Raw genomic sequence first — 11,846 nt, 5'->3', positions numbered from 1 at the left:
GGTGGCAGTAACAATGACTATGTATGTTTATCAAACCTCATCAAATTGAATGTCTTTCAAAGGCAAATTTACTGTCTAAAAGTTATGCCTCAGTAAACCTGAACCTTCAAAAAAGAAGCGCAAACCAAGAAGGGAACGAAAACGAAAGTTAACATCTGACTTGGTTGGCTACCATCCTGGGCAGCGCATCCACTTTGCTAACAGCACAGAAGAGTGACAGACACGAAGCCGGGCTCAATGTTAACCAAGGCATTAAGCTAACCTGATTGACTCAGAAAGGGGGAGAGAAGAGTCTAGAGAATTGTGAAAAGGTGTTAATTCCATCGTCTTCCTTTTCATAATTCTGCAGGAATGTTATTGACCAAATCAGAACAGGAAGTCAGATACCTATAAGAATAATGTCTTGTAAGAAAGTGCTTTTCGTTCAACAAGTAGTATGCCTGACAAGCTGTAGTCTCAGTGATGTAACGAAGAACACTGTGTCTCTACTCTCAAGAAAACTGTCAGACAATTAGCAATTTGGGATGAAAAAAATTTCTTGTCCAAGAACCAGTGTGCAAATCTGAACACCCGAAGAATGGCCTTGGTTTGAAGAATTTGCATGTGAAGAAAGACAACCCATTTGATCTCAACACCCAGAACATATTTCTTTGACTAGTTTAGTGGCAGAGGCTTCCATTCCCTTTCCTAGGGACTAAACCACTTAATTCTGCATTTAAGTATATTTAATGTAGTAAAAATGTGAAAAAAGTGGCATTTATGGATTTAAATCTATAAATGTAACTCCAGAGAAAAGGTCATAAACATGGGGAATTGTGGAAGTGTAGAAGACAAATTCCTTCACTGTATGGGGGAAATAGAAACTGTCTAAATAATATGTTCAGGATAGAAGAATAAGCAAATCACCATAAATTACAGTACTAACCATCAGAGGACTAAAGCAGAAGCAATTAAAAGTGGTTTCTGCCAGGAAGGGCATGGGAGCTGGAGATAATACTTGTTATTTGATGTCATTATATATTTTTTCAACATTTTGCCTTACCCTATACATACAACTTTGACGAATTTAAGAAAAGAGAGAGAGAAATTCACAGGCTTGCAGAATGAACTGACTATATTGTTAGAAATACTTCCTGTACCAATATAGGGAAAACCTAACAGTGGCTCCATGTGTGTCATTTGCTGTTTGTTTAAAAAGAGACCCAGTAGGCAGAAAGAACCAATCACAGTTGGGCTCATGGCTTGGTAACATCAGCAAGAGGCTCCATTTCCTTCTTCTGCTCTGTCGTCAGGGTGCCGGCTGTGATCTGCGCACATGATCCCAACAGAGCTGCTTGTCCTAGGAACCAGTTTTCTCATACCCACGTCCAACATCAGGAAAGGAATTAGCAGAGAGGAAAAGAACTAAGACCCTCCTACTGATCTCCTTTCATTTCTTTTCCAGAAGCCACTCTCTCGTCCCCTTTCAAACCATTCAACTCCTCTCCATCCTTCTCTTTTCATTGGCCAGAAAAGTCACCGCCTTATGCCTAAACCAATCACAAGCAAAAGAATTTAGTCCACCATACCTGACCCATCATATCTCGTCACCCGGAACTGAGCACATTGATCCCTGAACAAAACTGGTGTTCTTTAACAAGGTAGAAGAGGGGCTTGACTCTCGGGTAGGCAATAACAGGGTCTACCAGGCTGATACACTGGCCAATTAGCCAACCAACCATCATCCCTCATGAGGAGACAACTGCCCACCTGTTTGTCTGAATGTCAAAGCCCGGCATTTCTCATGACAAAAGGCTGTACTGTCACAAGGCCTTGGCCCTATGTTAATTTAATGTGTATTAATCTTTTGAGGTAAAACCATTAGTCTTGTGTTGGCATCTGCAAATTAACACTGGCTTCTGGGGAGACACTCTTGAAAAAAAAAATCACGCTAGTGCATTTTTCAAAAGTTCAACATCAAAAATTTATCAAGTGTAAAAACCCAGTCTGTTTGATACTGTTAAGATGATTACTATTACAAACAGCTACTAGACGCCAGGCACATCTGACGACAACCTGAGGAACTGGAAGAGGAAACAAGCATTTTCCTTTCTGAATTAAGAAAAATTAGTTCCATCATTTGCATCTTCTCTCGCTCATGTCCATTTAATGTCTCCAGCACATTTCCTAAATCAAAGACTTTCCAGAGGATTCTATTTGTTAAAGGGGATTGGCTTGCTTTTCCACGCCCCTATCATGGTTGATTTACTAATATGTGCTATAGACTCTCTGCACAATCTGTACAGCGAAAGCCCACGGTGCCTCATAATTCCCACCTATTTTAAGTGAAAGACTTAATGCATAGATGGAGTCTGACATCTGAGTGCTGCTCACCCGTTCGCTGTCAGAGCAGGTCTGAATAATTAGCACCAGCAGCTCTTCTTTCCAGATATTAATACCTTATATCATAACCATCAAGCAGAGCACACAGATGCAACTGGAAAACCTCCGAAGGGAAAAGAACCCATAAATCATGCAGGTTTCACTCTATTTTCCTTCCATTTTACTATCAGAAAATAAACCCAGGGTGGTGAGATTTTAAATCTTGTCCTCCTCTTACTTATCACCTACCACTGGGCTTTTCCTAAAGCTGGACCCTGGAGGGAAGGCGGAGAGGGGAGGAGACTCCGCAGCTGGGGAGGGATAATGGCATACCCAGGGGTGAGGGGGTCAGTGGGAAAGGAAACCTCACAGCTGGGACAGTTCTGAGCCCTCTGCGCTGTGTGCGCTTGGGGTGTGGGGGCCCGGCAGTTGTAGAATGCAGGCCTCTGCCAGAGGGGTGTTTCTCTCTAAAAGAATCTTAACCCCTGCTTTGCTCAGTGAAGAAAATAATCTCTTTTATGGTTAGAGAACAAGTGTGAGAATGAATGTTGTCATGTAATGTCTATAAATTTCCGTGAACATGGTGAGGATAGCAGGCTCTCCACAAGCATCCTGTTGAAACTGGGCACTGGGGATGCCATTACCAAGGCCACCTCCCACCTTACTTCCAGTGAGAAGTGTGACTCTTCCTACTGCAACCATAGGTCTCTAATTTAAAGATGAGGAAGTCCCACTTCTGAAAAAAAAAAAAAATGATTCTATCTTTAGAGTACTTTGCTATTAGAAGGTTCTCATTATATTTAACTGAGATCAGTGTCTCTGAAGCTCCTAACGGTTCATCATATTTTTCCCTCTGGGGTCTCACAGGGTAATTCTATCTCCTGGTTCTCCTGGAAGAGCTTTGTGTATTTGGAAAGTGAAACCTCCAAACCTCCAGTACATCAGGCTGCCCGGCCCTAGCTCTTTAACCATTCCTCATATGACAAGGTTTCAATCCCTCCTCTGAATATAGCACCATCTGCTTATTGCTCTTAAAGTGAGTTCACCCAAACAAGTATAGACAATAGCAACAACAATAATGATAATCGTTATTAGTTCTTGAGCACTTACTATGGACCAGGCACTCTGTTATGCAGCTGATGTGCGGCATCTCGTTTCATTTTACAAAAGCACTATGCAGGAACTGTTTTTATCCCCCAACTCACAGAAGCAGAAACTGAAACTCAAAGACCTAAGTCACTGCCCTTGGGCTCACCTGGTCTGTGGGAGCGGAGCTGGGATCCGCGAGGGCTGGAGCTCTCGCCCCTGCGCCATCTTGCATCAGGAGGCAGAACTATCCCTTCCCTGCCTATGTGAATGTGGCGGAAGCCTGAATTGGCTCTCTTTCTTGGCTCACAGAGTTTGTTCCTGAATCTGTATCTCCAGCCCAAACGTCCCTTTTGGGCCCTAGCTTCTTACATCCAGTACCCACTGTCCATCAGCCACTTGGGCAACTGCTGATTGCCTCAAACTCAGCATGTCCAAAGCCAAACACACCTGCTCTCCCAAATATACCTTTCCCCTGCTGTTCTCAAAAATCAGAGAGTGGCTTCCTGGTCCCCCCTGATGTCTCACGAGTGGCCCTCGAATCTTCCTATAGTCCCCACATCCACACCATCACCAAGGCCTCTCTTCCTCTTCTGTCTACCGCTCAGCGCTGCCCACTCCTCTCCAGCAGTACGTCCCGGTGGCAGCCACCACCATCTCACGCCTGAATGCCAGCAGTGGCCTCCTCACAGGTCACCAGGCCTCTGGTCTGTCACCTCCCGCCTCTTCCCTCCTGTAGAGTAAAGCTGTCAGGGACCTCCCAAATGAGTATGTGATTAAGTCCTTGCTTAAGACTTTTTGATGATTTCCTGTCCCACAAAAATAATATCCAAGCTCTTTAAGTGAATTGCAAAATGCTTCAATACTGATCCCAATCCTCCCTCCCTAATTTCAACTCTCATTATTTGCCCCACGCCCTTCATGCCAGAGTTTTAATTGATCCTCCTCCCATTCCTTCCGTGTGTTATGTTGTTTTACCTCCGGGCCTTTACACATGCTGTTCTCTCTTGCTGGAACATTCTTGCCTCTCCCCGTGGCCTAGGAAACTAACTCCTACTCATCCTTCCCATTTCCACCTGAACGTCACTTTCTCAAGGTGAACCTCCCTGACTATTAAAGCCGTGTGTTCCGTAGGACACGTTTCCAGTCTGCCACTGCCTGTGTCAGCCTTCGTTGTTAGTTCTTATTTAATTAGGGAAGGAATTGGTCTACCTTTTTCATCATGAAATCCCCAGCACTGATCAAAGAAAAGAGCTTGAGAAAATATTTGTTGACCAATGAATGAAGGAAAAAATGGCAGCTAAAAGCCTGTTCAAACATGACGCATGTAAGCATGTCTCTTCAACACATGCGTGTGCACTTGGCGTTTTGGATCTGGAGAGGATAGCACATTTATTCCATAGTAGCCTTCCTGCGATTAGGCACAGTTCATCACTTCAGATTGCTGAGATGTTTTTGGATCCTCATTCTCTAACATGTTCTCTAGCACATTAGCCGTCACTACCAATTTAATGTTATCTGATGAGCGCACCTGCTGTATCATCATTAGGCAAGTACAGAGCCCAATGACCCCCCATTAGTGCTCACCTCTGTTAATCAATGCCCATTGAGAATGCTAATTCAATCAGGTCCAATCATCTATTTTTTTTCATCCTCAAGAATATCATGGGTAAACGCGTCAAGAGCTTTGACGAAGCCCAAATGAAGAGAACTATGATTCCTCAAACCCACCATTCTCAATTTTCTTGGCCTATCTGATATTATTCAGATAACACCCCCTGGGCATACTCAAGTTTTTGTGAAAAAAAGAAGTGCAGCTAAATCCCTGCCTCTTTTCTCACATTAAAGAAATCACAGTGAAGAGCAAGTGGGTGACGGAGGTGTCACTACAGCCAGCAAAAGTCCTGGCTGCTCTGGAGCTGAGGCTCAGATCTGTGCCTGGCATCTGGATGCCAGTGATTACTCACACCTTCAGGGCGTTTATGCAATCCGAGCCCAAGTAGTTGGTCTTCCTCACTCCTTCAAAGACAACGCAATGTTCTCCTCCCTTCCTTCTGGCCCTGACTCTGCTCACTTCTCTCAAGACACTTCATTCCTCCTGACCCAGTTTCCTGGTGGTCTCCAGACCTACTGGAATGAATAGAGCCATGTGGTTAAACTGACTCAGTTAAAATCAGTAAAGTCAAAAATGTGCAGGGACCTTTTACTTGCAGAACTAGATATTCTGCCACAACAACTGTGCTCGGAAACACCAATGGGCTGCACAGTGCATCACCCCGCTGTCCCAGCTGGCAGCCTGTGAAGTCCTGGAATTGCATGAGATGATTAATGCCAGCACATACCATACCCATGAATGAAACAGAGATCAGTGAGACAGACGTCACCCACGGCACAGCATACCAGTCAGGGGACGCATCCAAGCAAATGAAATAGAAAAAATATGTTTGTTCTTTGATGGTGAAACCATTTTAATTACTGGTGCTAGGTAAGGTCTCTAGGGTCAAGTCCTCAAAGAAAACTAGAAGCTGAATTCCCTAAAAGAATGGGTACAGAGAGCTGGGATTTTGTAGCATCCCATAGCTGATCTGGCAGGTTTTATGGACTCTGATTCTACCCATACATTGGCAATCAGGGCAGCAGCCCTCAATGGGTGAGAGGAATACAGAGAAAATACAGAGGAATACAGAGATCTCAGCCATAGCAGAGATCTGCCAGGTGGTGCCCAGGCAGCGAGGGAGAGAAAGTGTGAGACTGGAATGAGGAAGGGCCCTGAGTCTGAAGGCAGGGCCTTTCGATCCAATAAACTCAGAAACAAAAAATTAAAGAAATATTTAATCCACAAGCTGGTGAGACAGATGGACATAAGGGTTACCTGGATGTGGCAGAATGCCCTTCCCAATCCTCTCTCCATTACTTTCTGGTAAAAGAGCCCTGAATTCTTTTATTTATTTATTTATTTTACATATATTTTTGAGACAGAGTCTCACTCTGTCACCCTGGGTAGAGTGCCACGGCATCATAGCTCACAGCAACCTCAAACTCTTAGGCTCAAGTGATCCTCTTGCCTCAGCCTCCCACATAGCTGAGACTATAGGCACCTGCCACAATGCCCGGCTATTTTTTTTTTTTTAGAGACAGGGTCTTGCTCTTGTTCAGGCTGGTCTTAAACTCCTGAGCTCAAGCAATCCACCTGTCTAAGCTTCCCAGAATGCTAGGAGTACAGGCATGAGCCACCACACCTGGCCTAGAACCCTGAATTTTTTTAAGCAGGATACTTGTTGTCTAGCTAAGAGATAATATTTCCCAGCTTCTCTTCCAGTCAGCTTAGGACATAACTAGTTTTGGCCAATAAGCCATATGGAAGAAGTGTTGTGGTGGTGTGTGGAGTTCAGGAAATCTTCATGTAAGGGAGAGAGTACATTTCTTCTCTTCCCTTCATCCATCCTGCTGCTAGGAATCATGATGCGATGGCTAGATCCAAGCAGTCATCTTGGACTGTGAGGATAACCTTGAGAATAGAAACCCCACACAGAACCCAGCAAAAGAAGTACAACTGCCTGGCCCTCTTACTGCCACATCAGCTCTGGATTGCCTTATCCCCAGATTTCTTTGTCTAAGATTTTTTTTTTTTTCTAAAATATTATTACTTATAGCCAAAGCTCTAAATCATCACTGCTCCCTCTTCTCATCTTCACAAACAACCCAGGCTCAGCCCCACTGTCTGCTGCCCAGGCTTATCACAGGGAGAGCCAGGCCAGTTAGCTCAGCCCTCACCCTTACAAGGGTCCCCGAATGTAAACTTTTAACCTCTCCTCCAAAGGAGATTTTATGTAGAGTATTTGTGGCATTTCTGGAGTTAAAAGCAATGATTTTTCTGAGGTAACTAAAGTGTGCCACCATGTTTGGAATCCTGTTTTTACAAATTTTCATTTTTTAATATCTCAGGTGTCTTAGTCTATGCAGTGTAGAAGACCCACAACTGGGTAGTTTATAAAGAAAATAGGTTTGGGGGGTGGGGGGAGAGGGTCGCGTGTCCTCTGGATCAGCGTGCGGGTCCGAGTGTCTGCCGGCCTTCCTGCGAGACGACAACCTTGGGCGCAGAGGAGGTGCCGCTGCGTGGCTGCCCGGCTGCCAGGAGTCGACAGCTTGGCGCTGGGGTTGTCTCCTCACCAGACTACGAGCTCCTTGAAAGAGGAAACTGTGTCTCACTCAGTTGAGTATGCAGGCAGAACAACTATTGTTTGCAAATAAATCCAGCATCAACCATTTATCCAGACCATCTTTCACACTTCTGTTTCACTGGTCGCTTTATTGCTATGGCACTATTTCATGGAAGGTTTATTGATACTGGTTTCTTTTTACCATTCTATAAATGAATGCTAAGTAAAAAACTTGTATCCCTAGTGTGTAGCACGGTTCCTGATACATTGTTTTAGCTGAATTTTGGGACATGGCCACTGCTTCACCAAGGTCTGATACTAGTAATAACCACAGTGGAAGATTACAGTTACAAATAACTGTTTCTAGTGCCAAACTAAAAAGAAAAAAGAACTGGTTTGGAACAGCGATATATGCAGAAGTGGTTGTAGATGGAGAAATTAAGAAAACAGCAAAATCCGGGAGTGCTTCTAATCCAAATGGGATGAACAGCTAACTGTAAATGTGACCCCACAGACTAAACTGGAATTTCGAGTTTGGAGTCATCACACTTTAAAAGCAGATGCTTTATTAGGAAAAGCAGTGATAGATTTGAAACAAGCTCTGTTAATACACAATAGAAAATTGGAAAGAGTGAAAGAGCAATTAAAACTTTCCTTGGAAAACAAGAATGGCATAGTGCAAACTGGTGAATTGACAGTTGTGCTTCATGGATTGGTGAGTGAGCAAGAAAATCTAACAAACTGCAGCTCATCTCCAGCGGTAGAAATACAGCAAAATGGTGATGCCTTACATGAAAATGGAGAGCCTTCAGCAAGGACAACTACCAGGTTGGCTGCTGAGGGTACTAATGGAATAGATAACCGCCCTGCAAACACACTGGTCCAAAACTCATCCAGTCCTTGTGTAGTTTCAATGGAGACAACACATCTTCATCTTCATCTCAGGTTGCTGCCAGACCCCAAAATACACCAGCTCCCAAACCACTCACATCTGAGCCTGCCAATGACACTGTTAATGGAGAATCATCCTCATTTGCACCAACCGATAATGCTTCTGCCACCGTGACTTCAATAGTGTCTGAAGAAAACGCCTGGTCTTTAAATTGCACTAGTACTACAATCGAAGATCCTCCAGTTCAAGGAGCAGCGACTTCCTCCGAAAACGATGAATGTATTCCTTCCAGCAGTGCAGAATTTGGAGCTGAAGTTAGAAGTGTATTAGACCGTGACACCTCTAATTCTGGAAATAGTTCTGTTTTTGAAGCAGCCAAATTAAGACAGCCAGATGGGTGTGCGGAACTGCACGGCAGCAATCTGGAAATGCCAACGCTGACTTTGCCCTCAGGGTGGGAACAGAGAAAAGATCCTCATGGTGGAACCTACTACGTGGATCATAACACTAGAACTACCACTTGGGAAAGAAGAGTTGATGATCGTGGAAGGGTTTATTATGTGGTTCGTAACACCAGAACAACATGGCAGCGGCCTACCATGGAATCTGTCCAGAATTTTGAACAGTGGCAATCTCAGCGGAACCAATTGCAGGGCACTATGCAATAGTTCACCAGCGATACCTCTATTCAGCTTCAATGTTAGTGTAGAAAATGACCCATACCGACATTTGCCACCAGGCTGGGAAAAAAGAGTGGATTCAACAGACAGGGTTTACTTTGTGAATCATAACACAAAAACAACCCAGTGGGAAGATCCAAGAACTCATGGTTTACGGAATGAAGAACGCCTGCCAGAGGGGTGGGAAATTAGTTACACTCGTGAAGGTGTTAGGTACTTTGTCGATCATAACACAAGAATAACAACATTCAAAGATCTTCACAAGGGGAAGTCATCCGTAATTAAAGGTGGTCCACAAATTGCTTATGAGCGCAGCTTTAGGTGGAAACTTGCTCACTTCCGTTATTTATGCCAGTCTAATGCACTACCCAGTCATGTAAAGATAAATGTGTCCCGACAGACATTGTTTGAAGATTCCTTCCAACAGATTATGGCATTATAAAACCCTATGACTTGAGGAGGTGATTATATGTAATATTTAGAGGAGAAGAAGGACTTGATTATGGTGGTATAGCAAGAGAATGGTTTTTCTTGCTTTCACATGAAGTTTTGAACCCAATGTATTGCTTATTTGAGTATGCAGGCAAGAACAACTATTGTTCGCAAATAAATCCAGCATCAACCATTAATCCAGACCATCTTTCATACTTCTGTTTCATTGGTCGCTTTATTGCTATGGCACTATTTCATGGAAAGTTTATTGATACTGGTTTCTCTTTATCATTCTATAAATGAATGCTAAGTAAAAAACTTACTATTAAGGATTTGGAATCTATTGACACTGAATTTTAATACTCCCTTATCTGGATAAGAGACAACAACTTTGAAGAGTGTGGCTTAGAAATGTACTTTTCTATTGATATGGAGATTGTGGGAAAAGTTACTTCACATGATCTCAAGTTGGGAGGTTCCAATATCCTGGTGACTGAGGAAAACAAAGATGAATATATTGGTTTAATGACAGAATGGCATTTTTCTCAAGGAGTACAAGAACAGACCAAAGTTTTCCTCTTTAATGGCTACGGTGCTTTGACGAAAAAGAATTGGAGGTTATGTTGCGTGGCATGCAGGAGGTTGACTTGGCAGATTGGCAGAGAAATACTGTTTATCAACACTATACGAGAAACAGCAAGCAAATCACTTGGTTTTGGCAGTTTGTGAAAGACACAGACAATGAAGTAAGAATGCGACTGTTACAGTTTGTCACTGGAACCTGTCCTTTACCTCTAGGAGGATTTGCTGAGCTCATGGGAAGTAATGGGCCTCAAAAGTTTTGCATTGAAATAGTTGGCAAAGACACCTGGTTACCAAGAAGCCATACATGTTTTAATCACTTGAATCTACCACCATATAAGAGTTATGAACAACTAAAGGAAAAACTTCGTTTTGCAATAGAAGAGACAGAGGGATTTGGAAAAGACTGGATATGTGGCTTCTTGTTTTGGAGGAGCTCTTGCATTTAAATACCCCAGCCAAGAAAAATTGCACAGATAGTGTATATACGCTGTTCGTTCTGTACAGTGAATTTTCTGAACCTCTCAAAGTATAAATGTTTTTCATTCTTCCACAGAAATATGCAAAACGATTCATCCTTTTCTACTTTATTTATTGTTCCCTTGAAATGACTGACCAGGAAAAAGATCATCCTTAAATTTTGAAGCAAGCAACAGACTTTATTAAAATAAGAAGTATATATCTATGTAAGCATATATGATAGTGGCTCTAGTTTTATAGAGCTTCAAGTGTATTAAACATGACAGCCACTCATTCGAAAAGATCTGATTTGCTTTACCTTGTTTGTATTATCCAGGGGAAAAAGTACGACCTGCTCCGTGGTCTTCTCCTTTATTAACATCTCCCTAGGGGTATTTAGCTGCATGGCTGTTCAGGAAGGTATTAAGGGCTTAGGCCAAATCTTACTTTGAATATGTTTCCAAAAAATGCTGCTGGCTTTTCTGATGACAGGTGCTTAAACCTGTCAATTTGTTTTAAATAAATACAATAGTTGAAAAAAAATTTCCTCTTTGCTACATTAGTAATACAAAATAATGAATGAAACCATAACTTACATGAAAATCATATGCCAGGTCCAGTACCATTTAGTTTGTTACAGAGATTGGGAAGATTTCTTTTTTTTTTTTTCCTTTTTTTTTTTTTTTTTTATTGTTGGGGATGAGATTGGGAAGATTTCATTGAGCAGCACAGAAGTTTGTTTACATGTTACTTTGGGATACTAGGTATTTGTGGAATTAAAAAGAATCAGGTACTTCTATACTTTTGTTTTTAAATCTGTGATGGTCTTCAAATTTAACTTATAATAAATTGATGCAGTTTGATACTTAACAACATATAACACGTAATGAGAAATTTGCTGCTTTTGTTCCAAAGATTTGGTTTTATAATACCAGATGGATTCAAGAGTTAGATAAGTGAACACTCAAAACAAGCATGAGACTAATTATTTCCTATTGGTGTTTGAATACCTTATTCCTCTTAAATTCATGACAGTTCTATGTATTTGAATTAAATAAGTATATAAAAAAAAGAAAATAGGTTTGTGGAGCTCGTGGTTCTGCAGGCTATACAAGAAACATGGCGCCAGCATCCACTTAGAGAGAGGTTTCATGCTGTGTCAAAACATAGCAGAGAAGGTGCAAGGGGAAGCAG

General features: G+C 42.3%; 1 pseudogene across 1 annotated transcript; it reads left to right on the top strand.

The window, feature by feature from the left end:
• Nucleotides 1–7,852: 7,852 nt before the first annotated feature.
• On the top strand, nucleotides 7,853–10,699 carry LOC128568785 (NEDD4-like E3 ubiquitin-protein ligase WWP1; annotated as a pseudogene). The gene has a single exon (XR_008375229.1). The product of XR_008375229.1 is annotated as an NEDD4-like E3 ubiquitin-protein ligase WWP1 (transcript).
• Nucleotides 10,700–11,846: the final 1,147 nt, after the last annotated feature.

The sequence above is a fragment of the Nycticebus coucang genome, chromosome 17 (genome assembly GCF_027406575.1).
Source record: "Nycticebus coucang isolate mNycCou1 chromosome 17, mNycCou1.pri, whole genome shotgun sequence".
In the NCBI taxonomy this organism is placed as follows: Eukaryota; Metazoa; Chordata; class Mammalia; order Primates; family Lorisidae; genus Nycticebus; species Nycticebus coucang.
The sequence above is the reverse complement of the archived record's forward strand: the minus strand, read 5'-3'. Positions and strand labels throughout refer to the sequence as shown.